Source organism: Canis lupus, chromosome 20 (genome assembly GCF_003254725.2).
Source record: "Canis lupus dingo isolate Sandy chromosome 20, ASM325472v2, whole genome shotgun sequence".
In the NCBI taxonomy this organism is placed as follows: domain Eukaryota; kingdom Metazoa; phylum Chordata; class Mammalia; order Carnivora; family Canidae; genus Canis; species Canis lupus.
Window position 1 is genome coordinate 56,612,717 of NC_064262.1, and position 27,516 is coordinate 56,640,232.

The 27,516-nt window shown below is 41.2% G+C and overlaps 1 long non-coding RNA gene across 1 annotated transcript; it reads left to right on the forward strand.

Moving 5' to 3' along the window:
* The first annotated feature begins 4,449 nt into the window (after positions 1-4,449).
* LOC112666248 (uncharacterized) lies at positions 4,450-27,504 on the forward strand. The gene is made up of 4 exons (XR_007404041.1): positions 4,450-4,744; positions 9,230-9,434; positions 10,076-10,179; positions 27,076-27,504. It is a non-coding gene; the product is annotated as an uncharacterized LOC112666248 (long non-coding RNA).
* Positions 27,505-27,516: the final 12 nt, after the last annotated feature.

Genomic DNA, 27,516 nt, shown 5'->3' on the forward strand with positions numbered 1-27,516 from the left:
TTGTTTTATACATTCTTTATATATTTTAGATATTAACCTTTTTTATTGGATGTATCATTTGCAAATATATTCTCCCATTCTGTAGGTTGCCTTTTAGCTTGTTGGGTTGTTTCCTTTCCTGTGCAGAAGCTTTTTTTTTTAAAGATTTTATTTATTATTTATTCATAGAGACACAGCTAGAGAGAGAGGCAGAGACACAGGCAGAGGGAGAAGCAGGCTCCATGCAGGGAGCCCGACGGGGGGCTCAATTCCGGGTCTCCAGGATCACGCCCTGGGCTGCAGGCGGCGCTAAACCGCTGCGCCACCGGGGCTGCCCTGTGCAGAAGCTTTTTATTTGGATGTAGTCACAATGGTTTATTTTTGCTTTTATTTCCCTTGCCAGCAGAGACATATCTAGAAAAAAAGTTGCTATGGCTGATGTCAGAGAAATTACTCTGTCCTCTTTTTTTTTTTTTTTAGGATTTTTATGGTTTCAGATCTCACATTTAGGTCTTTAATCCATTTTGAATTTATTTTTATGTATAGTGTAAGAAAGTGGTCCAGTTTCATTCTTTTGCATGTTGCCCAGTTTTCCCAACACCATTTGTTGAAGAGACTGTTCTTTTCCCATTGGATATTCTTTCCTGCTTTTCAAAGATTAATTCACCATATAGTTGCGGTTTTATTTCTGGATTTTTAAAAAATATTTTATTTTTTTATTCACGAGAGGCACAGAGACATAGGCAGAGACACAGGCAGAGGGAGAAGCAGACTCCATGGGGACTCCATCGAGTCCCGATGTGGGACTCGATCCCAGGGACTCACGCCCTGGGTCGAAGGCAGACGCTCAGCCGCTGAGCCACCCAGGCGCCCCTATTTCTGGATTTTCCATTGTGTTCCATCGATCTGTTTGTGTGTGGGTACTACCCTGTTTTGATTACTACAGCCTTGTGACATAACTTGAAGTTCAGAATTGTGATACTTCCTGCTTTTCTTTTTCTTTTTTAAAAAGATTTTATTTATTTGCTCATGGGAGAGGCAAGAGAGAGAGAGGCAGAGACACAGGCAAAGGGAGGAGCAGGTCCCCACAAGGAGCCCAATATGGGACTCGATCCTGGACCCCAGGATCACGCCCTGAGCCGAGGGCAGATGCTCAGCCACTGAGCCACCCAGGTGTCCCTGCTTTTCTTTTTAAAGATTGCTTTTGCTAATTGGGGTCTTTTGTGGTTCCACTGAAATTTTAGGGTTGTTGTTTCTAGTTCTATGAAAAATGCCATTGGTATTTTGATAGGGATTGCATTAAATGTGTAGATTGCTTTGGTTGGTATAGATATTGCAACAGTGTTTGTTCTTCCAGCCCATGAGCTTGGAATGTCTTTCCATTTCTTTGCATTGTCCTCAGTTTCTTTCATGTGTGTTTTATAGTTTTCACAGTGCAGGTCTTTCACCTCTTTGGGTAACTTTATTCCTATGTATCTTTAAAAAATTTTTTTATTTATTTGAAAGAGAACAAGAAAGTGCATGTGCAGGGTGGAGGGGCAGAGGGAGAGGAAGAAGCAGATTCCATGCTGAGCGGGACATAGGACTTGATCCTAGGACCCTGGGATCATGACCTAGCCAAAAGCAGACACCCAATCAACTGAGCCGCCCTAGTGCACCCCCATGTAGCTTATGTATCTTATTTGTTCCAAGTGTAAGTGGGATTGCTGTTTTGTTTTATTTATTTATTTATTTATTTATTTATTTATTTATTTATTTATTTATTTATTTATTTTGGGGATTGCTGTTTTAATTTCTCTTTCTGCTGTTTCATTTGTGGTGTATGAGAATGCAACAGATTTCTGTACATTGATTTCATATCTTGCCACTTCACCGAAATTGCTTACCAGATCTAGCTGTTCTTTGGTGGAGTCTTTTATAGGTTATAGTAATATAGAGTATCATGTCATTTAACAAATAGTGAAGGTTTTACTTTTTCCTTACTGATGGATGCCTTTTATTTCTTTCTCTTGTCTGATTACTGTGGCTGGGACTTCCAGTACTATGTTGAATCAAAGTGGGGAGAGTGGACATTCTTGTCATGTTCCTAACCTTAGGGAAAAGGCTCTTACTTTTTCCCCATTGAGGATGATATTAGCTGTGGGATTTTTATTTTTATTTTATTTTTAAAAAGATTTTATTTATTTATTCATGAGAGACAGAGAGAGAGAGGCAGAGACACAGGCTCCCTGTGGGGAGCCTGATGCGGAACTCGATCCCAGGACAGGGATCACACTCTGAGCTGAAGGCAGATGCTCAACCATTGAGCCACCCAGGCGTCCCAGCTGTGGGATTTTTAAAAAGATTTTATTTATTCATTTGAGAGAGAGACCATGAGAGCACTTGAGCACAAGTCGGGGGAGGGAAGGGAGAGCGAGAAGCAGACTCCCCAGTGAGCAGGGAACCCAATGAGGGGCTCAATCCCAGGACTTTGAGATCATGACCTGAGCTGAAGGCAGATGCCCAACTGACTGAGCCACCCAGGGTCTGTGGGTCTCTCATATATGGCCTTTATTATGTGGTGGTATGTTCCCTCTAAATTACCTCGTCGAGGCTTTTATCATGAATGGTCGTTGTACTTTGGTAAATGCTTTTTCTGCTTCCATGCAGATGATCATATGGTTCTTGTCCTTTCTCTTATTAATGTGATAGATCACGTTGATTGACTTGTGCATATTGAACCATCCCTGAAATCCCGGAGTAAGTCCCACTTGATCGTGGTGAGTGATTCCTTTAATGTACTGTGGGACATTTGCTAGTACTCTGTATCTGCATCCATGTTCATCAGAGATATTGACCTTTTAGTTCTCTTTATTTGTGGTGTCTTTATCTGGTTTTAATGTCAGGGTAATGGTGGCCTCATAGGGTGAAGTTTTCCTTCCTCTTCTATCTTTTGGAATAGTTTGAGAAGAATAGGTATTAAGTCTTCTTTAAATGTTGGGTTGAATTTGCCTGTGAAGCCATCTGGTCCTGGATTTTTGTTTGTTGAGACATTTTCTTAAAGATTTTATTTATTTATTCATGAGAGACACACACAGAGAGAGGCAGAGACACAGGCAGAGGGAGCAGGAGGCTCCATGAGGGGAGCCAGACGTGGGACTCGATCCCAGGTCTCCAGGATCACATCCTGGGCTGAAGGCGGCGCTAAACCACTGAGCCACCGGGGCTGCCCCTTTTGAGAGATTTTTTTTTTTTTTTTTGAGAGAGAGAGTTTTGATTACTGATTCAATGTCTTTGCTGGTTATGGGTCTGTTCAGTTTTCTGTTTCTTCTGTTTCAGTTTTGCTAGTTTCTATGTTTCTAGGAATTTATCATTTCTTCTAAGTCGTCCAATATGTTGGCATATAATTTTTCATAATACTCTCTTGTCATTGTATTTCTGTGGTGTTTGTTCCTTCTCTCATTTGGGATTTTATTTATTTGGGTCCTTTCTCTTTTCTGGACAATTCTGGCTAGAGGTTTATCAATTTTATTGATCTTTTCAAAGAACCTCCTGGTTTCATTAATGTGTTCTATTGTTTTTTAAGTTTGTATGTCATTTATTTCTGCTCTAATTTTTCCCCCTGCTCTAATCTTTATCATTTCCTTCCTTCTGCTGGCTTTAGGTTTTGCTTGTTCTTGTTTCTAGCTCCTTTAGTTGTAAAGTTAGGTTGTTTTTCTCTGAGATTTTTTTGTGCTTCTTGAGGTAGGTCTGTTTTGCTATAGACTTCCCTCTTGGAATCACTTTTGCTGTTTCCTAGAGATTTTGAAACATTGTGCTCTAATTTTCATTTGTTTCCATGTGCTTTAGTTCCTCTTTTATTTCCTATTTAACCCACTCATTGTTTACTAACAAGTTATTTAACCTCCACATATTTGTGGTCTTTCCAGGTTTTTTCTTGTGGTTGACTTCTAATTTCATAGCACTGTGGTCAGAAGACATGCATGGTATGACATCAGTCTTCTTGAATCTGTGGAGACTTGTTTTGTGGGCGACTATGTGATCTATTTTGGAGAATGTTCCATGTGCACTTGAAAATAACGTGTATTCTACTGTTTAAATATGGAATGTTCTTTTTTTAAAAAAAGATTTTATTTATTCATGAGAGAAACAGAGATAACCAGAGACATAGGCAGAGGGAGAAGTAGGTTCCCCACGAGGAGCCTGATGCAGAACTAGATCCCAGGATCCTGGGATCACCAGAATCAACCACTGAGCGACCCAGATACCCCTCCAGTGTGTCATTTGAACCCATTGTTTCCTTGTTGATTTTCTGTTTAGATGATCTATCCATTGATGTAAATGGTGTGTTAAAGTCCACTACAGGTATGGTTTTATTATCACTGGTTAGTTCCTTTATGTATGTTATTAACTGTTTTATATATTTGTGTGCTTCCACGTTGGGCGCATAAACATTTAAAATTGTTATATCTTGTTGTATTGTTCCCTTTATTATTATATAGTGTCCTTCTTTGTCTCTTATTACAGGCTTTGTTTTTTTTATATTTTGAAATAAATCCTTTCTGTTTTTATTTACTTATGATAGTCACAGAGAGAGAGAGAGAGAGAGAGAGAGAGTGGCAGAGACACAGGCAGAGGGAGAAGCAGGCTCCATGCACCGGGAGCCCGACGTGGGATTCGATCTTGGGTCTCCAGGATCGCGCCCTGGGCCAAAGGCAGGCGCTAAGCCGCTGCGCCACCCAGGGATCCCCAGGCTTTGTTTTAAAGTCTATTTTGTCTCATACAAGTAAGTATTGCTGCTCTGGCTTTCTTTTGACGTCCATTGGCATAATGTTTTTCCATCCTCTGTCTTTCAATCTGTAGTTATCTTTAGGTCTAAAAACAAGATGAGGTGCCTGAATGGCTCAGTAAAGCATCTGCCTTTGGATCCCAGGATCCTGGGATCAAGCCCCACATTAGGCTCCCTGCTCAGTGAAGAGTATGCTTCTCTCTCTCTCTGCATGCCACCCCCCCGCCACAAGCACAAGCTTGTGCATGTGCTCTCCTGCTCTCTCTCAAATAAAATCAGAAAAAAAAAACTTAGTCTCTTGTAGGCAGCATATAGAGGAGTGTTGTTTTTATCCATTCTGTCACCCTGTGTATTTTGATTGGGGCATTTAGTCCTTTGACATTCAAAGCAATTATTGATAGTATGTACTTATGCCATTTTATTGCTTGTTTTGTGGTTGTTTCTGAAGATTTTTTTTTTCCTGATCCTTTCTTTGTTTTGTGGTTTGCTGGTTTTCTTTAGTGATATATTTGGATTTTTTCTATTTATTCTTTGCATATTTATTAGTGGATTTTCATTTGTGGCTACCATTAGGTTTGTATATATCCTCTTCCTCTTAGTTTAAGTTTGGACCCACTCTTTTTTTTTTTTTTAAGATTTTATTCATAGAAACACAGAGAGAGAATGAGAGGCAGAGACACAGGCAGAGGGAGAAGCAGGCTCCATGCAAAGAGCCTGACGTGGGACTCGATCCAGGGTCTTCAGGATCACGCCCTGGGTTGCAGGCGGCACTAAACCGCTGCGCCACCGGGGCTGCCCTGGACCCACTCTTTACTCCTCTTCTCCCCATGTTGGAGGTATATGGTGTCATAATTTATATCCTTTTATTTTGTTAGTTCCTTAACTGATGTTTTGCAGAAATACTCATTTTTTTATTGCTTTTGTGTTTCCCACCTTCATATTCTCATTTTTGGGCTTTCCTTTCCTGTCAGAGAGCCCCCTTTAATATTTCTTACAGGGCTGGTTTAGTGGTCATGAACTCTTTGAGTTCATCTGGGAAACTCTTTCTCTCTCCTCCTATTCTGAATGATAGCTTTGCTGGATAGAGCGTTCTTGGCTGCAGGTTCTTCCCTCTCAGCACTTTGAATATATCATGCCACTCCTTTCTAGCTTGGAAAGTTTCTGATGAAACAAAGGAAGACTTATGGGGTTTCCCTTCTGTGTAACTGTCTTTTGTCTTGCTGATTTTTTAAAATTTTTTTTAATTTTTATTTATTTATGATAGTCACACAGAGAGAAAGAGAGAGAGGCAGAGACACAGGCAGAGGGAGAAGCAGGCTCCATGCACTAGGAGCCCGATGTGGGATTCGATCCCGGGTCTCCAGGATCGCGCCCTGGGCCAAAGGCAGGCGCCAAACTGCTGCGCCACCCAGGGATCCCTTTTTTTTTTTAAATTTTTTTTAATGTCTTGCTGATTTTAATATTTTTTCTTTATCACTATATTTTGCCTGTTTAATTACAACATGTCTTGGTGTAGATTTGCTTTTGCTGATTTTGTTGGGGGTTTTCTGTGCCTCCTGGGTCTGGATATCTGTTTCCTTCCTCAGATGAGGGAAGTTTTAAGGTGTTATTTCTTCACATATACTCTCTGCCCCCTTCCTCTCTCTCTTTCTTCTGGGACGCCTATGATATGAGTGTTATTATATTTTTTTTTTAATTTTTTTTATTTTATTTATGATAGTCGCACAGAGAGAGAGAGAGAAGCAGAGACATAGGCAGAGGGAGAAGCAGGCTCCACGCACCGGGAGCCTGACGTGGGATTTGATCCCGGGTCTCCAGGATCGCGCCCTGGGCCAAAGGCAGGCGCCAAACCGCTGCGCCACCCAGGGATCCCGAGTGTTATTATATTTGATGGGTTGCCAAGTCTGTTCTCACTCTGCAAAATTCTTCTCTTTTGTTTAACTTGGTGACTTTCTGTTACTCTGTCTTCTAGGTCATGAGTTCATTCCTCTGCTTCTTCCAGCCATCAAGTGTGTTTGTTTTGTTTACTGAGCCCTGTATCTCTGCTATGTTATTCCTTATCTCTGTATTAACAGCCTCACTGATGTCCTTAACAATTTTTTCAAGTCCAGTGAGTATCTCTAGGATGAGTATCTTTAAATTCTGTGTCAAACATGTTACTTTATATCTGTTTTGCCTAGATATCTGGCTATGGCCTTGTTCTGTTCTTTCATTTGGGACAGATCCCTGTGTCATCTCATTTTGTCTAAGTCTCTGTGCCTGTTTCTGTGTGTGAGGAATGTCAGCTACATCTCCTGTTCTTGATGGTAATGGCTTTATGAAGAGGAGATCCTGTAGTGCCCACCATGTAGTGTCCTGTTCCCCAGGGCCTGGCGCTTCTAGGAGTGTCTCTGATGTGTGCTGCTTGTGCTCTGCTGTTTTGTCCTGGCTGCTCTATCCTTCAGGCCAGTCGTCTGCAAGGCTCTTTGACTTGTGGGCAGTGTTTGGTATCTTGCCTGAATGTGGTGAGTTTTAACTAGGTGTGCTCTGCTTGTGAAATGAGCACCCATCACCACTGCTGTTGGAACCCAGGCTCCTCAAAACTCGTGAGTGGGGAGATGGGGTATGAGCAGGGGTTTGGGCCAGTCTTCCAGGTCAAGGGGCCCGCCTCACTGGAACTCAGGAAGTATTATTGTGAATGCTGGTTCCACCAGAGCACAGGGTGGGAGGCTTGGTGTAAGCACGTTAGGCGGCCACTGTCAGTGCTGTGCTGGTTCCCGCAGATGGCTCTATGCTTATGCTGAGGGGCAGGGAAGGAAATGGCATCGGCCAGTTCCTTTGTTCTTCGATGTGTTTCTCTGTGAACATGGCCTCTCTGGGACGTGCTCCAAGATGAGCACCTGACCTCCCCCTGTGTGTCCCCAGAGTTCTTCAGATCACTGTTTCCATGCTGTTTGTCTGCAGTCTGCCTGGCTTTTCTCCAAGAGCAGCACCCATGTCCTCTGAACTCTTGCCGAGCCAAGCATGCTGACCTTTAAAACCCAAGCTTTACGCCCCACTGGTTGCAAGAACTCATGAAATTTGGACCCACTTACTTTCCAAGCCAATTGCTATGGGGATTCTTCTTCCCTGTGCACTCTCCTGTGTACTGGTCTGTCTCTAGCTCTCCTCTGTGACAGCAACTCCCTCCCCCCTGTAGCGGCCACCATCTCTCCCAAACCACAGCTCCACACTTTCTGCCTCTTCCTATGTGGCCTCTTTTCTCCCTTTAGTTGTGGAGTTTTGCTAGTCTTCAGGTCAATTTCTGGGGTATTCAGGATGATTTGATAGTTATCTGGTTGTATTCCTGGTACAAGGTGAGCCTAGGGTCCTCCTACTCCACCACCATCTTCTAGTTTCTTTTTAAGTGCTGTTGCTTGCAATTTATTTATTTTTAAAAAGATTTTATTTATTTATGAGAGAGACAGAGAGAAAGAGAGAGGTGGAGACACAAGCAGAGGGAGAAGCAGGCTCCATGTAGGGAGCCCGATGCGGGACCCGATCCCAGGACCCCAAGATCACACCCCGAGCCGGAAGGCAGGCGCCCAACCGCTGAGCCACCCGGGCGTCCTTGTTGCTTGCAATTTAAATGGGTGAGATTTACTTTCATATTGTGCTTGCATTCTGGAAACTTAACAAAAATCTTACTCCCTGCTTATCTTCTAGTTCTTTATGGATCTTCCATAATACTTTTAGCTCTGAATAAAGGTAACTTTTTTCTTTATAATTCTGATTTTTTTTTTTTTCTGGTGACTCTGGATGGGATGTCACCTAGAAGTGAGGTAATGGGATTCCTTTTCACCAAGATTAATTGGGAAAAGGTTCCACTTTGTATTCTTTGTATATTCTTTAATGAACATTCCTTTCTGATGTTTTCCTCATCAGGCTCTGCAAGTTTCCACCTATCCTTAAATTGCTAAGATTTTCTGTTTGGATTCATGTTGAATAGGATACATCTATTCAGATATTTTGACATTTTTCCTTTAACATGGTATTGTGATAAGTTATAACTGACTTCATGGAATTTAATCGTAAAATACAGTGTTTGTATAAAATGCATAGGTGGTTGCACAACCATCTAAATATTCTAAAGGACACCCAGGCCAAGACCTGGAGGAAGCCTTCATACCAGACATCCCACTTTAAATGACTCCAAAGGCAGGCCTCCTCTGTCTGGGTGAGTAACACTGTATGCATCTCTAAGTCAGCTGATTTTATTTTTGCATATTTTCTTTTGAGGAAAGCAGAAAAATTCAGGATCCAGTCATTTGTTGCTTTCAAATAACAAAGACAATTACTCAGAACTAGAATCTAACATCCACAAAGATGTGTTGCTGACACATAGCTACAGCAAGACTAATTAGTAAACCAGTAAACTTAGCCTGATTATTTACAGAAATGTAGAGAGCATAGTGACTGACCATATAAGCTTCTTTAAATCTGCCTTGCTAATCTTTTCTTCAGGAGTCTCCGATTGAAAATTTTAAAAGTTTCTCAAGGCTAAGAAGCCACGTCAAGGACATGCCATCACGCTTTACCTGCAGTACACAAAAATTCAGGTGAATTCCTCTCTTTCTGAGGTCCTCAAAATATCTTGAGATTTCTGCTCCTGCCAGGAAGTGGCCAACCTTACTGACCTGGGAAGGAAGCTGAGAACCCTGTAAGCAAGGTATCATTTCCAAGTGACCTCATTGACTCCATAAAGCCAATCCTAGTTGACTGGTCTGGTCATATCTGAATATATGCATCTCTCAAATATCTCAATTATGACATTCCATTCCAGCCTTAATAGTATAATGAATGTTTCCAGTTGTGCCCTGTTATAAGGAGAACAGATTCTTACTGAATTTATGCAAATAACTATATTGTCATGAAAATACAAACACAGTTGACGCTTTGAAAAACACAAGTTAGAACTGCTTGGGTCCAATTATGTGTGGATATTTAAAAAAAAACAGATACAGTGCTATAAATTTTCTCTCCTCATGATTTTATTAAAAACATTTTCTTTAGCATACTTGCTATAAGAATACAGTATATAATATACACAACACACAAAATATATGTTAATTATTTGTTATTGGTAAGGCTTTGGGCCAATAGTAGGCTGTTAGTAGTTAAGTTTTAGGGGAGTCAAAAGATATACTTGGGTTTTTAACTGTGCAGAGGGTCGGTGCCCCTAATCCCTGCATTGTTCAAGGTCAACTATACTCGTTAAGTTTCCAAGTTCTGGAGGATTAGGTAGAGAGAAAAAAAATTTTTCCCCATAATCCAATGAGACCAACGTGAATCTTTCCCTGGTCCCAGCAGAAACCAGAGAACCAGAAGGCACAGCCTCAGGAGGACAACATTCCCATCTCGGTCACCAAATTTACAGCTGAACTTTGGTGACTCACACATAGAAACCACGCCAGGTGAGTTGCTGCACAAAGCAGACATTATTTGTAGCAAATAAGATCACAGGGAATACCTTCTGAATCTGTACCCCCCTAAGCAAGGGTCAATATTTGGATAGGGACACCCTGTCACTGTATGGAGAGGCAGGCATGAGGTCATGTGTTCGCACTAAGGCCACAGGCCTGTACCTACATTCTATGTTATATAAATGAGGCTCTGCTCCTTCTTGGGTGGAGATTTTAGTATTCTAATGAGGTAAAGGTAATTGTTGGTCATTCCAGAGGTCACTCCTTGGTTCATCTGTGCAGGGGGAGTCCGGGGTTCAGCTCAAACTGGTCTGAGCCCGCTGGAGGTCTTGTCAGGGCAGTCACTAGCACCTGAGGGGTGGTTCTGGGTTTCATTTGCTTGAGTGAAGAGCTAAGCCAGAAAGAAGAACTTAAGGAAGGAAGTGAATACAAGCAGGTGGACAGTAGAGGTGTCAGGTCTGGGGTGTAGCTGGGACAGTATTTGTTTGCAAAGGTCTATATTTTTATTTTTTCAAATTAAAAAATATTTATTTATTCATGAGAGACAGAGAGAGGCTGAGAGAGAGAGAGGCAGAGACATAGGCAGAGGGAAGAGAAGCAGGCTCCATGCAAGGAGCCCGATGCGGGACTCGATCCCAGGACTCTGGGATCATGCCCTGAGCCCAAGGCGGACGCTCAACCACTGAGCCACCCAGGTGTCCTGCAAAGGTATATTTTGGTTTAAGAGAAAGTTCCTTTCTATCTGGAAGAGCAACATTAAACAATAGTGTTTCAAACAAGAGTCATAAAACTATAATGATCCTTCTCTGTTCATTCAGTTATTCTTGTTCTGTTTGAATCTGGTTTTCCTGCTAGTTTCAGGAATGCTCACACAGTTCAGTTCCATGATCCTAAGGTTATCAGGAACCTGTTTTGTCAAAACTCCTTTTCACGAATCTTGAAAATGAAATACTTTTGCAAAAGCATCAGAGGAAAACAATAGCTGTAAATGACAAGAGACTCAAAAGTGGCCGTGGTTAAAGATCTGACGAGAGTTCACTGTAATGTAGTGGACACAGAGATTTGGTTATTTCTGTGAAACTAAACACTTCAGTAACTAGAATTGCAAGTGATAACATACCAGGACATTTCTATTTCAGATTTCTAGGAGTTTCATATAATTTCTAGAACATTTATGTATCTACACAAATACAACCTAAAGAAAGCTTAGTATTCCTTCTTTCTTTTTAAAAGATTTTTTAAAAATTTATTTATTCATGAGAGAGAGAGAGAGGCAGAGAGAGAAGCAGGCTCTATGTCAGGAGCCCGACGCGGGACCCGATCCCGGGACTCCAGGATTGCGCCCTGGGCCAAAGGCAGGCGAAACCGCCGAGCCAGGGATCCCCTTAGTATTCCTTCTTGTTTGACAGAGTTTTCCGTGTAGTTTAACATATTTAGTAAGCCTAATTAGCTACATAACAAATCCTCTGGAATGTTCTAGGGATCCTTCTAGGAGAAATCCCAAATTCCTTTCCAGGTCAAGAAGACTTCATTTAGAATTTGATTTTGGGAAGTTTGTCAGAAAAATCAAAAGGAGTTTTAAAGCACTTGGTCAAATAGGACCATAGGTCACTGTGAAACAACACTTTGGTTATGAACCAAAGTGACAATAAGAGTTTTGAAAGGTAAATATAACAGGTTACATGGTTGTTGGCAAAACTTAACTTTTGATATTGAACAGATTCAGTTTTCATAAGTAATCAAAGGCCTGATAAACACAGGTAATTATGTTGGCAAAACAGAATCCTGTTTTTCTAGGCATAGACTATTAAAAGAGCATACCAACAGTTCAACTTTATCCTTTTAACAGATGAAAGAAAATTAAGTTCCATTTTTACCTAAGTACACTATTGATATTAAAACTTATTTTAAAATCCTTATAAGCTTATTTTTAAAAACACTTTAAGAAACACATTCTCGGGGATCCCTGGATGGCTCAGCGGTTTGGTGCCTGCCTTTGGTCCAGGGCGTGGTCCTGGGATCTGGGATCAAGTCCTGCATCGGGCTCCCAGCATGGAGCCTGCTTCTCCCTCTGCCTGTGTCTCTGCCTCTCTCTCTCATGAATAAATTAAGAAAAAGAAATCCATTCCTTATCTCTTGATCACACATAAAATTCCTTTCCCAAGATTCCTTTTTCATAAACCTACAACTTTCTCTGTCTATTTTAGTTTGCCCCTTGTTCTCTTTCCCATTCAGAAATAATCAGCTTTACTTTGAAGTAAAATTACCTTGTTTTCTCTCAATAAAAATGGATCTCCATTCCTCATACTTTTTATCACCAAAATATCCTTTCCTTATATACGGAATTGATGCTGTTATTATTTGTAGAAGCTTTTTTTTTTAAAGATTTTATTTATTTATTCATGAGAGACATAGGCAGAGGGAGAAGCAGGCCTCCCTGCAGGGAGCCTGATGTGGGAGTCGATCCTGGGACTCGAGGATTATGCTCTGAGCCAACTCAACTGCTGAGCCATCCAGGCGTCCCATATATGTAGAAGCTCTAATTGTATATGCTAATTATAATTTTTAACTTTTAGATATTCCAGTTTCTAGTGAAAACTAAGTAGTCAGCACTTGTGAGCTGCTTATTACATTGTATTCTTTAAATTGACAAACTTATGAATACATTTCATAATTTCTAGAAGCATGGTCCTTCTTAACAGTATGGTCCTTCAGTGAAGCACAAGATGTGTTTACCAACAGACCTAAATTTATCTTTTTGTAATATGTCAAAAGTAGGTAAACTTGGATTTGTTTAGCAATTAAATGCTTCAGTATTTAGTTTATTTGCATTTATGTGTTATTCAGTGAACTCGTCATTTAACTTAACATAGCAAAATTATTAACTTCCTTAATTCATTTATTATTTATTTATTTAATATGGCTAAATTCTAAGAATAGGAGTTACCAAAGAAATTTGGGAAGCTATTTAAGTGGACATACTATAAAATTACTAAAAAGTTCACATAAAAACTGTTATTTACATCTATCTAGATAATTTGCTTCTGGCAATTATGTTTAGATATCTCAGGAATTCTTCACGAAACATTAGCAAGAATTAGCCATCATTCTAACTTATTTTTGCTGGCAAATTTTGCAACAGACTGAACATGAATTTATTTGATTATTAAACCTGGGTAGGATAAAAGCTTTATATTTATTTATTTTTTATTTATGATAGTCACACACAGAGAGAGAGAGAGAGAGGCAGAGACACAGGCAAAGGGAGAAGCAGGCTCCATGCACCAGGACCCTGACGTGGGATTCGATCCCGGATCACCAGGATCGGGCCCTGGGCCAAAGGCAGGCGCCAAACCGCTGCGCCACCCAGGGATCCCAAAAGCTTTATATTTAATACTGTCAGCTAAAGACATGCCTATTTCAATTAGCAAACTTCAACTAGCTTTTATGTATTAAAGGTTAAGTCTGTATCATATGAAGCTGAAAAACATTTGGGTCAATTTTTATATTTCTGAAAGTTTTAGAACAGCCAGCCCTTACTAGTGCTTGCCTTCAAACCAGATAAACAGAGCTCTTCCACAAATTAATTTCAGCAATACCAGCCAGAGGTAGAAAAATACCATACAACACCTATATAGACATATATGAGGAGATGCAAACAGAGACTTTCTTTACAGTCACCAAGATTTGTGGAGATTTGTCCAATTTCCAATTACTTCCTCTCCTCTCCTTTTTTGTGATAAGAAACATCTCCCTAAAGTTTGTATTTCAAGGAATGGCTCTTATATCCTAGAGAAGATGTGGGTGGAAAGTCTACATTACAGAGGCACAGAGAAGGTATCCAAGTTTCTCCAAGGACTTGGGTTTCTCAGGACAATACTTTACAAGCCTTTTGAGATAGAGGGGGAGGTTTTGAGGTTTGTCAGAAGGACAAACTGAAAAACCCTGATTTGTTTCTGGATAATTCTGGGGCCATATTTCTAGTTTTCCAAAGATTTTTAAAGATAAAGATAGTTGCTCCCAATTCTTCAAAGCAATTCTTCAAAGAATTGACATCATAGGGTTATCTATTCAACCAACTGAATTATCCTCAATTTATTTCTTTCCCTTCGTGTACCTAGTTTTATTTTATTTTTAAATATTTTATTTATTCATGAGACACACACACACACATAGAGACAGAGAGAGAGAGAGGCAGAGAAACAGGCAGAGAGAGAAGCAGGCTCCATGCAGGGAGCCTGATGTGGGACTCGATCCCAGGACTCCAGAATCATGCCCTGGGCCGAAGGCAGGTGCCAAACCACTGAGCCACCCAGGGATCCCCACTAGTTTTATTTTAGCGTAGGAGAGAAACCCCCTACATTCATTCCTATCAGGCTCAAAATATCAGCTTCTGATATGGCCAAACTTGACTACAGAGCTGCTTAAAAACAAAATTCTTTTGACTATTTTGTCAGTTTTCAGCCAAGACAAACAGGTCAAACTGCTGGAAGTACTGAATAACCTACCCCCCTCCCAAGGAGGGGGCAAGGATACTACCTTCCCAAGATACAGAGTCACTCCCAAGGATAGCTTTGAGGAAGACCTGACAAGCTGCATGTCCCCGGCAGGCAGACAAGATGAGCCAAGCAAGACAGCAACAGGGAGAGAAAAGATCAATAACTAGTGACTCTGGATTTGGAAAGGAGGGGGTGTCATGGAATTTCATTTTCCTCTTCTATCCGCCCCTGAACATCAGCCTTCAGCCAGGCATTTGTGGGACAGCCTAGGAGAAATTCTGGTTATCTGTTTCCTCTGTGATGCAGGGGAGGGGACTTGTGAATGGCCACTGATCTTTCTAATTCTTTAAATTTGGTATGATTTGCTGAAAAGATCTGCTGTCCATGGGACAAGAATTCTTTGGCTGGGGACCTAGGATAGATCTACAAAGAACATTACACAATGGGCACCTGGGTGGCTCACCTGAGTGTCTGCCTTTGGCTCAGGTTGTGATCCAGGGGTCCTGGGATCAAGTTCCGCATCAGGCTCCTGCAGGGAGCCCGCTTCTCCCTCTGCCCTATGTGCCTGCCTCTCTCTCTGTGTCTCTTGTGAAATAAGAGATAAATAAATAAAAATAAAAAAAAAAAGAACATTACACAGGAAGACCAGAAGCTGGCAAGCCCTGCCTGTCCCAGGTACTTCTGACTTCCTGCATTTACATGAGTAACCTGCAGACCCTAGGCCTAGAGAATGAAAGGAAGCTAGAACAGGCAGATGGGGCCAGATTTTGAGAAGGGAAATTTACACTGAATTGAAATTTTGTTCTAATCTCCCTTCTTTCATCTTATTAAAGGGAGTCCCTAAGGCTAATCATTACATTTCTTTTTTTTTATTTATTTATGATAGTCACACAGAGAGAAAGAGAGAGAGGCAGAGACATAGGCAGAGGGAGAAGCAGGCTCCATGCACCGGGAGCCCGACGTGGGATTCGATCCCGGTTGTCCAGGATCGCGCCCTGGGCCAAAGGCAGGTGCTAAACCTCTGCGCCACCCAGGGATCCCCTAATCATTACATTTCTTTGTACTAGGTGCCAAGAAATCAATTGTTTAGAATGACAACTCTCTAAACTTTTAAAAAAGATTTTATTTGAGAGAGAGAGTGGGGGAGGAGCAGAGGGAAAAGCAGGCTCTCCGATGAACAGGGAGCCTGACATGTGGCTTGATTGCAGGACTCCGGGATCGTGACCCAAGCCAAAGGCAGATGCTCCACCAACTGAGCCACCTAGGTGCCCCTAAATTTTTTTATTCTTTTCTCAAATATAGCCAATTCAGAGGATCCATCATCTGGCCAGAGAGTGGGGACCAGACAGAATGTTTTCACTGGTCACAAAGCCATGTTCTCAGGATATAGAACAAGACAAGAGTTTTTCTTATGTGCACATGAACGGCTTTAGCTAAGCCTTGGGTCTCTCAGAGCCAAACAAATACCCCCTTGTACGCATCAATTTTGTGGCTTTGGCTTCCACCTGTCCCTTAGCCAGTAGCCTTTACCTCATGTGCATGTTAACCCAAAGCAAAATTTGTCTAAAAAAATACTGGTCTGCTGAGAGCTGTGAACTCACCAGTCTGTGAATCTGGCTTGAACGACAGGCGTATACGTGGTGTTCTGCACTATGGTTTCCGTTTTTATGACAACACAACACAACAAAGAAAAAGTATGGCCGTCTCTGAGAGAAAAAGGACCACTAGAGTTGCTAAACCCAGGGAACTAGTTCTACTAATATTTTCTCCTGCTAATCTAAATTTAGAGAAGGGATGCCTGGGTGGCTCAGCGGTTGAGCGTTTGCTCAGGGCGCGATCCTGGAGTCCCGGAATCGAGTCCCACGTTGGGTTCCCCGCATGGAGCCTGCTTCTCCCTCTGCCTGTGTCTCTGCCTCTCTCTCTTTGTGTCTCTCATGAATAAATCAATAAAATCTTTTTTAAAATAAAAAAATAAATTTAGAGTAGAGAAAAAAAGGGCAGGAGTACTCATCACTGCTTCCACTGGACTGTGCAGGTAGACATGCAAGGCTCTGATGTAGGAATTCTTACTTTTTGCCAGCTCTTGTTAAAAATCCCAGAATCTTTCTACTGCAACAGCTTTGGGGCAAGCAGTGCCCAACTAGTGAGGTCTCATTGCTGGCTTGCCAAAAGTCTCAGGGTGGAAAAATTTTCCTGTATCTTTCAAAGGTTCTTCTGGATGATCTAAAAATTACATTGACATAAGACCGATGAATAGGAAGAAATCAAATTTAATTGTGTTAACATAATAATGAAAGGGAATAGAGGGAAGGGAGAAGAAACGGGTAGGAAATATCAGAAAGGGAGATAGAACATAAAGACTCCTAACTCTGGGAAACGAACTAGGGGTGGTGGAAGGGGAGGAGGGTGGGAGGAGAGGGTGAATGGGTGACGGGCACTGAGGGGGGCATTTGACTGGATGAGCACTGGGTGTTATTCTGTATGTTGGCAAATTGAACACCAATAAAAAATAAATTTATTATTAAAAAATAATAATAAAAAATTGTAACATATTGGAACCCAACATACAAGAGAAGTTCAAAGACCAGTAAAATGAGGCATTTATGCCATCTGGAGCATAGGAACGGGATAGGGACCTGGGGCTTCAAAGGAGAGGAGGGCAGTTCACAAGGCAATAAGAAGAGCAGATGTTTGGTAATCAGACGTTGGCCCTGCTATACACATGGGTCACTCAGATAAAATTTATCTCTGGTAGTAACTCTTATTCTGGGAAAGACCCCCAACTTGGATTTTCCTAGGTAATTAAAGGAGGGACAAAAAGTTTCTCTTGAATCCACTCAGTCGCCTTCAGTTCAAAATAGTCCACATGCCAAAGTGGCATGTTTTGGGGTGGTTTGATCAGAACCCCTTCAGGAGTAAAACATGTTGGGTAAACCTAGGACAGCAAAATAGGGGCCCTGAACCTCTGAGATGCCATCTATCATCTCTGTCCCATTGGGAATAGGATAATTAATGGCAAGAACCCATGCATCTAAAATTCCATAGTTAATGTTGAGGTCTCCTCGTGGCCACCCAGTTTTAACCTGGCAACTAGGCTATTACAGGGTGGGTGGTGGGCTAATGACCCCAGGATTAAGCATATTTCTAATGATGGGTGAAGGTCCTCTGTACCTTGCTCCCGCTGGCACCACACTGCACTTACTGTTTATACTAGCTGAGGCAGTTGTAAGGCCATTTGGCATCACCAATGGATGATTAGAAGCAGGACCCAATCCATCCTGTTCGTGGTGCCAACTGTGATACTGTTAAGTCAGCATTTGTAACGTAGAGCCTCAGGGTTTCTAACAAGGAGTCCTAGTTCTGCAAAAGTCCACAGGGGAACTGAAGTAGGATTTATCACTCACAGTTCTGGAAGAGGTGCATGGATGGCATGCCTGAGGGGCCCAGTGGGAGGTCACTGCAGGTGCAAAGCAGAGTGTCTCCAGGAGAGAGAATTTAGTTAGGTCATGTTTCACGATACACTCTGACCACCTCTGCCGTTTGTTGGGTTGTGTGATCCGCTGACACTTAGTGTCATCATCATTCATTGTGGTTGTCCCGTGTCCCCATTCACTCTTGCTGTCTTCTGCCTTTGTTCCTCTACTGCTTTGTTTTGCATTAATATTTCCCAGGAGAGCATTTTAATTGGTTTAATTACATTTTTTTTCAGTTTTTAGTTTTTAAAAAATTGGTTGCTTTAGGGTTACCATATACACCTAATCAGATCAGCTTCAGATTTATGATTGCTTAATTCCTGAGGTACAGAAATGTTGCTCCTAAGTAGTTCTGTTCCTCTGCATTATAAGGCATTATTTCTCTATATGTTGCGACTATTAATGTTACAAAGCCAACAGGGTGTGTTTTAATGAATGGTTTATCATCTCTAATCATTTCTGTCCCTTTTCCATTATAGTTTTGCTCCTGCCCACCTCCTCTGTGCTGTTATTGGGAATTAGATTACACATATTTTACATCATATGTATTGTATACTCAACAATACATTATAAACATTTTACACCCCGGGCTTTGAAGTCGGTATATACACACCCCATCTTCTTTGCCCATTCATCAGGTGATGGATATTTATGCCCTTTCCATAATTTGGATATTGTTGATAATGCTGCTATAAACATCAGGGTGCATGTATCCTTCAAATGAGTATTTTTGTATCCTTTGGGTAAATACCTAGTAGTGCAATTGTGAGGTTGTAGGGTACTTCTATTTTTAATTTTTTGAGGACCCTCCACACTGTGTTCCAGAGTGGCTGCACCAGTTTGCATTCCCACCAACAATGTAAGAGGGCTCTCCTTTCTCCACATCTTTGTCAACACCTGTTTCCTGTGTTAATTTTAGCCATTCTGACAGCGGTGAGGTGATACATCATTATAGTTTTGATTTGCACTTCCCTGATGATGAGGGATGTTGAGCATCTTCTCATGTCTCTGTTGGCCACCTGGACATCTTCTTTGGGAAAATGTCTATTCATGTCTTCTGCCCATCTTTTAAATTGCATTATTTATTTTCTGGGTGGTAAGCTTTATAAGTTCTTTATATACTTTGGATACCAACCCCCCCTTTTTTTTATCAGCTATATCATTTGCAAGTATCTTCTCCCATTCCAAAGGTTGCCTGTTAGTTTTGTTGACTGTTTCCTTTATTGTGCAGAAGCTTTTTATCTAAATGGATTTCCAATAGTTTATTTTTGTTTATGTTTCCCTGGCCTCAGCAGACATATCTAGTAAGAAGTTGCTGTGGCTGTGGTCAAAGAAGTTGCTGCCTGTGTTCTCTAGGATTTTGAATTTTTTTTTTAATTTTTTTTTTTTATTTATGATAGTCACAGAGAGAGAAGGAGGGAGAGGCAGAGACATAGGCAGAGGGAGAAGCAGGCTCCATGCACCGGGAGCCCGATGTGGGATTCGATCCCGGGTCTCCAGGATCGCGCCCTGGGCCAAAGGCAGGCGCCAAACCGCTGCGCCACCCAGGGATCCCATGTTCTCTAGGATTTTGATGGTTTCCCGTCTCACCTTTAGGTTTTTAATCCACTTTGAATGTATTTTTGTGTATAGTGTAAGAAAGTGGTCCATTTTAATTTTTTGGCATGTGGCTGTCCAATTTTCCCAACGCCACTTGTTGAAGAGACTTTTTTCCATTCGATATTTCTTTCCTGCTTTGTTGATTAGTTGACCAGATAGCTGTGGGTTCGTTTCTGGGTTTTCCATTCTGTTCATTGATCTATGTGTCTGTTTTTGTGCCAGTACCATACTGTTGTGATGACTATAGTTTTGCAATATAGCTTAAAGTCTGGAATTGTGATGCCTCCAGCTTTTCTTTTCTTTTTCAGGATTGTGTTGGCTATTTGGGATCTTTTGTGGTTCTGTAAAAATTTTAGCATTGTTTGGTTTAGCTCTGTGAAAAGTGCTGGTGGTTTTTTGATAGGGATTGAATTAAATGTGTAGATTGCTTTGGGTAGCATAGATATTTTAACATGTTTGTTCTTCCAATCCATGTTCCATTTCTTTTTTCTTAAAGATTTTATTTATTTATTTATGAGAGACACAGAGAGAGAGACAGAGACATAGAAGGAGAAGCAGGCTCCTTGCAGGGAGCCTGATGTGGGACTCGATCCCAGGACCCAGGATCTCGCCCTGGGCTGAAGGCAGACACCCAACTGCTGAGCCACCCAGGCGTCCCCCATGTTCCATTTCTTTGTACCATCTTCAATTTCTTTCATAACTTTTATAGTTTTCAGAATACAGATCTTTTACCTCTTTGGTTAGGTGTATTCCTTAGTATCTTATGGTTTTTTGGTGCAGTAGTAAATGGGATACATTCCTTGATTTCTCTTTCTGATGCTTCATTATTGATATATAGAAATGCAAAGGTTTCAGTATGTTGACTTTGTTTCCTGCGATTTTAATGAATTCATGTATCAGTTCTAGCAGGTTTTTTGGTGGGGTTTTTTTGGTTTTCTTTTTTTTTAAGATTTTATTTATTTATTCATGAGAGACACAGAAGAGAGGTAGAGACACAGGCAGAGGGAGAAGCAGGCTCCAGGCAGGGAGCCCGACATGGGACTTGATCCCGGGTCTCCTGGATCACACCCCTGGGCCAAAGGCAGGCGCTAAACCACTGAGCCACCCAGGGATCCCCTTTTTGGGAGTATCATGTCATCTGCAAATAGTGAAAATTTTAGTTCTTTCTTGCTAACTTGGATGCCTTTTATTTTTTAATTTTTTTTGATGTCTGACTGCTGAGGCTAGAACTTCCAACACTATGTTAAATAACAGTGGTAAGAGTAGACATCCCTGTCTTGTTCACAACTGTAGAGGAAAAGCTCTCCGACTTTTGAGGATGATATTGGCTGTGGGTTTTTCATATATGGCCTTTGTTAGTTACGGTATGTTCCCTCTAACCCTACTTTGTTGAAGGATTTTATCTTGGATGAATTATGTACTTTGTCAAATGCCTTTTCTGCATCTATTGAGAGGATCATATGGTTCTTCTTTCTTGAATTAATGTGGTGTATCACACTGATTGATGTGCGAATAGTGAACTACTCTTACAGCCAAGGGATGAATCTCAATTGCAGTGAATGATTCTTTTAGGGTACTGTTGGATTTGATTTGCTAAGTATTTTGTTAAGAATTTTTGCATCCTTGTTCATCAGGGATATTGGCCTGTAGTTTCCTTTCTAGCAGAATCTTTGGTTTTGGAATCAGGGTAACATTGGCCTTGTAGAATGAGTTAGGAAGTTTCCCTTCCATTTCTGTTTTTTGGAACAGTTGGGAAGAATAACTATTAACTCTTCTTTTTAAAAAGATTTTATTTATTTGAGAGAGAAAGTGCATGAGCAAAGGGCAGAGGCAGAAAGAGAGAGGGAGAAGCAGGCTCCCCTGCTGAACAGGAAGCCCAATGGGGCACCATCCCAGGACCCTGGGATCATGACCTGAGCCAAAGGCAGATGCTTAACCTACTGGGCCACCCAGGTGTCCTGGTATTAACTCTTCTTTAAATGTTTGGCAGAACTCAACTGAGAAGCCATCCGGCCCTGGACTTTTGTCTGTTATGAGATTTTTGATTAGTGATTCAATTTCTTTGCTGGTTATGGGTCTGTTCAAGTTTTCTGTTTTTTTTCCTGTTTCAGTTTTGGTAGTTTATATGTTTCTAGGAATTTACTCATTTCTTCCAGATTGCTCAATTTAGTGACATACACTTTGTCATAATATTCCTTATAATTGTTTGTACTTTTGTGGTGTTCTTTTGTCTCATTTGTGATTTTACTTTTTGAGTTCTTTCTCTTTCCTTTTTGATAAATCTGGCTAGGGGCTCTGTCAATTTTATTAAAATTTTTTCAGAGGTCCAGCTCCTGGTTTCATTGTTCTGTTCCACTATTTTTTTTTTTAGTTTCTATATCATTTATTTCTGCTCTAAACTTTATTATTTCCCTTCTCTTGCTAGCTTTAGGTTTCATTTGTAGTTCTTTTTCTAGCTCCTTTAGGTGTAAGATTAGGTTGTTTTTCTCTGAGATTTTCCTTGATTCTTGAGGTAGGTCTGTATTGCTATATACTCTCCTCTTACCTCTTTTGCTGCATCCCAATGATTTTGGACTGTAGTATTTTCATTTTGTTTCCATGTATTTAAAAAATTTCTTCTTTAATTTCCTGGTTGGCTCATTCATTTTTGACTCATTCATTCTGAACATCCTAGTAGGATGTTCTTTAACCTCTATGTATTTGTGGTCTTTCCAATTTTTTTCTTGTGATTGACTTCAAGTTTCATACATAGTGTTGTGTTTGGAAAATATGCATGGTATGATCTCAATCTTTTTTACTTCTCAAGGCCTGGTTTGTGACCCAGTATGTGATCTACTCTGGAGAATGTTCCATGTACACTGAAAAGAATGTGCTACTTTGGGATGAAATGTTCTGAATATACCCATTAAATCCATCTGATCCAGTGTGTCATTCAAAGCCCTTGTTTCCTTGTTGATTTTCTGTTTAGATAACCTATCTGTCCACTTCTATAAGTGGGGTGTTAAAGTCCCCTACTATCAATATATTATTATTGATGAGTTTCTTTATGTCTGTTATTGTTTTATATATTTGAATGCTCCCAAGTTGCAGTCATAAATATTTATAATTATTATAGATCTTCTTGTTGGACGTTACCCTTTATTATGACATAGTTCCCTTCTTTATCTCTTGTTACAGTCTTTGGTTTAAATCCTAGTTTGTCAGGGTACCTGGTTGAGCATCTGCCTTTGGCTCAGGGCATGATCCTGGGGTCCTAGAATTGAGTCCCACATCAGCCTCACTGCAGGGAGTCTGCTTCTCCCTCTGCCTGTGTCTCTGCCTCTCTGTGTGTATCTCTCATGAATAAATAAAATATTAAAAACAAAACCTAGTTTGTCTGGTATAGGTATATTGCTGCTCTGGTTTTATTTTGATGTTGTTAGCATGATAAATGTTTCTCCCTCCCCTCACTTTCAATCTGCAGGTCTCTTTAGGTCTAAAATTAGTCTCTCGTAGGGAGGATGTATATATAAATGGGTCTTTTTATTTATTTTTATTTATTTTTAAATTTTTATTTATTTATTTTTGAAATATTTTATTTATTTATTCATGAGAGACACACAGAGACATGCAGAGAGATTGGCAGAGGGAGAAGCAGGCTCCATGCCTGAAGCCCGATGTGGGACTCGATCCCAGGACTCCGGGATCATGCCCTGAGTCAAAGGCAGATGCTCAACCACTGAGCCACCCAGGCGTCCCTAAATGGGTCTTTTAAAAAAATCTTCTGAATCCTATGTCTTTTTTTTTTCTATGTCTTTTGATTGCAGCATTTAGTCCACTTACATTCAGGATTATTACTGATAGATATGTACTTAATGTCATTTTTTTTTAAATATGGATTTTTTTTTTAATTTTTATTTACTTATGATAGTCACACAGAGAGAGAGAGGCAGAGACACAGGCAGAAAGAGAAACAGGCTCCATGCACCGGGAGCCCGACGTGGGATTCGATCCCAGGTCTCCAGGATCGCGCCCTGGGCCAAAGGCAGGCGCCAAACCGCTGCGCCACCCAGGGATCCCCTTAATGTCATTTTATTACTAGTTTTATCATTGTTTCTGAAGATTTTTCTCTGTTCCTTTCTAGTCTTTGTCACTTTGGGCCTTTTTATCCCCACTCAGAAAGTCCCCTTTAATATTTCTTGCAAGGCTAGTTTAGTGGTCATAAACTCCTGTTGTTTTTGTTTGTCTGAAAAACTCTTTATCTCTCCTATTCTGAATTATAGTGTTGCTGGATAGAATATTCTGGGCTGCAGATTTTTCCCATTCACCACATTGAATACATCATGCCGCTTTCTTCTGGCTTGTCAAGTTTCTGTGGGGGGATCTGCTGCTAACCTTATTTGTCTTCCCTTGTAAGTTAGAGGCCTCCTTTGTCTTGCTGCTTTTAGGATTTTTTCTTTATCAATGTATTTTTTTTTTGCAAACTTAAATACAGTATGTCTTGATATTGGCCTGTTTTTGTTGATTTTGATGGGAGTTCCTGGATTTGGATGTCTGTTTCCTTCCCCAGCTAAGGAAGTTTTCAGCTATTATTTCTTCACATAAATTCTCTGCCCCCTTTTCTGTCTCTTCTTCCAGAACTCCTATGATATGAATGTTATTATGTTTGATGGAGTCACTGAGTTACCTAAGTCTACTTTAATTATCCATCATTCGTTCTCTATTTTGTACAACTTCATTATTTTCCATAAATTTATCTTCTAGGTCAATTAGTCATTCCTCTGCTTCTTCCATATTTGTGGTCATTACATCCAGTTGGTTTCAGGCTGAAACCAACTTTTATATCTGTGGTAAGTGTCTCCCTGATGTCTTCATGCTTTTCTCAAGCCCAGCTAGTATCCTTAGGATTGTTGCTTTAAGTTCAGCATCAGGCATATTACTTGTATCTTTTTCAATTAGATCCCTGGCCCATGACCTTTTCTTGTTCTTTCTTTCAGGATGGATTCCTCTGTATTGACATTTTGTCTAGGTGTCTGTCTTCTTCTGTGTATTAGGAAAGCCTGTTATGTTTCCTCTCCTGAGAGTAATGGTTTTATAAAGAAGAGGTCATATAATGTTTAGGGCCTGATGCTTTAGGAATTACCTCTGGTATGTGCTGCATGCACTTGCTGTTGTGTTTTGGCAGCTCCCTCCCTCAGTTCAGTCATCTACAGAGGTTATCCTTGCTGCAACGGGGCAGTTTGGACCTTTGCCAGAGTTGGGTGAGATTTAACTAGGTGTGCTCTTGTCTGCTTGTTAAATGAGACCTGATGCTATTTTTCAAAATAACTGAGGCTTTGCAGAAACTATTGTCAGTAGACACAGTGTGTGTGGAGTTTTGTGCTGGTCTTCTGGGGAAGGGGCCCACTGTGCTGGTCCTTAGGCACACCTGCCTGAGAAAAGCAGTACTGCAGAGTGCAGGGAAGTTGGGCTTGATGTAAGCAGGTTAGGCAGTCAGTGTTGGTGCTGTGCCGTTTACTGAAGTTGGTTTATGCTGAGAGGTGGGGTAGGGAAATGGCACCAGCCAGCTCCTCTGTCCCCTGAGAGGGGAGTCCATGCTTGCTGCTCTCAGGGAAGCCCTCCCAGAAAAGCAAACAGTTTCCCCTCTTGTATCCTAGGTGTTTTCATTTTTTTCTAGGTGTTTTCAGATTGCTATTCTCACACTTGTGTCTGTTTTGACTGCCTGGAGTAGTGCAATACACTTTGGGCTCTACCCCAGCCAAGCTGTCTGACTTTCAAAACTCCAAACCTCAGGGACCTGGTGTTGCAGGGACTTGTGCTGGTCCTCTGGGAAAGGATCTCACCATGTTGAGATTGATGCAGGTTTGATTCAGAAGGGCAGTCACACCAGATCACAGGGGTGCAGGATTTTGAGCTAGCAGGCTAACGAGCCAGCGTCTGACTTAAGCTGCCCTCAGCAGGTGTCTCTGCACCTGTGCTAAGAAGCCAAGGAGGGAAATGGCACTTGCAGACTCTTCTGTCTCCTGAGAGGCGACTCTGTGAATGTCACCTCTCACAGATGTGTTCCAAGAAGAGCAAATGGTCTCTCACTGTGCCCCTTAGATGATCTTCCGATCATGCTGTCTGCCCTGGGATTGTCTGCATGCCTTCAGTCCAGTACACGAAATGGTACCATGCATATCTTCTATCTTCATTTTATTCTCACGGTTCTTAGAATTGCATAACCAGTCTGTCTTTGTGTTCACTAATTCTTTTTTTTTTAATTTTTATTTATTTATGATAGTCACACAGAGAGAGAGAGAGGCAGAGACACAGGCAGAGAGAGAAGCAGGCTCCATGCACCGGGAGCCTGATGTGGGACTCGATCCCGGGTCTCCAGGATCGCGCCCTGGGCCAAAGGCAGGCACCAAACCACTGCGCCACCCAGGGATCCCCTGTGTTCACTAATTCTTTATCTTGGCAATTTCAATCTACTGCTAGGCCCTGTACTGAATTACTTTATAACCCAGGGAGTTGATAGTTCTCTGTGTCAGTGGTCTCCAAGACCAACTTAGGTGTGAGGACTTGCTACAAGGGCTCACAGAAATATTTATTACACAGAAGGGCTTATTTCAGAAAAGCTGTTACAGTGTTTGGGTTTATTCAAAAAGGTCTGTATTAAAATTAGTAAATGGAAAAGGAACATGAGACAGAATCCGGGAGGAGCCAGGATCAAGCTCCAAGTCATCAGCTCTCAATGCAGTTGAACAGATCTTAATGTGTGACAACATTTATGAAATATTTCCAGCCAGGAGAGCTCACTCAGGTCTTGGACTGTGGGGTTTTTATTGAGAGTTAGTCATGGGCACATCCATGTGACTCGTCTTAGCTTTTCAGCATCCAGCTACACTAGAAATCTGATACAGTGTGTCCCAAGGCCCCAGATGGACAAAAGCAGGCATGTATCAGAAGTCACACTGTTGGCAAGAGCTTTGCCATGGCCCAAGGCCCCATTTACATATACAGATACTCTTATCATTCCATGTATTCTGAAGGCTTGCAGATTTCCTCCCAGGAGCTCATCAAAGGCTAGTCCTAAAGAATATTTTGGGTTTGGACTGTTGAGATCTGCTACCCTTTTACTGCATAATTTGCAACAGAAGCATTTATTTCGTGTGCACAGCATATCTCTCTGGGTCCTGGTGATAGAAAAATGTAGTGTTAAGGTTGACTCTTTAGTGGTGCAGGAGCACATACTGTGAGACCAGAGGATCTGTTCTGAACTTCCTATGAATTAAGTTCAGTTCCCCAGGGCTTTCAGATTCACCCTTCCTCTTGCATATATTCGTATGTTTCAGGACTCAGTGATCTTTGAGGATGTGGGGGTGGACTTCACCCTGGAGGAGTGGACTTTGCTGCATTCTAGGCAGAAGAATCTCTACAGAGATGTGATGCTGGAAACTTTCCAGAACCTGGTCTCAGTGGGTAAGGATGGATTCAGGCCTTCACTTGGATCTCTTGTCAGTGCTCTTCCATGATTTAAAGTGTGGAAGGACACTTCAAAGGAAGACAGACATGGTTACAGCCATCATGGACTTAGAATCTGATAATGTCTCATGACAGTGAAAATGAGTGCATTAAACTGAAGTTTTATTTTTGTTTTGGTTCAGAAGACTTGAAGCTCCTTAAAGTTCAGTAGTGGGAGACTGGCTTCATAAGTTGTTTTGGTTCACAGTTTTCTTGGAAAACTTGTTATAGTCATTAGTAAATTGCCTACCATTTTGACCTCTCCTGCCTGC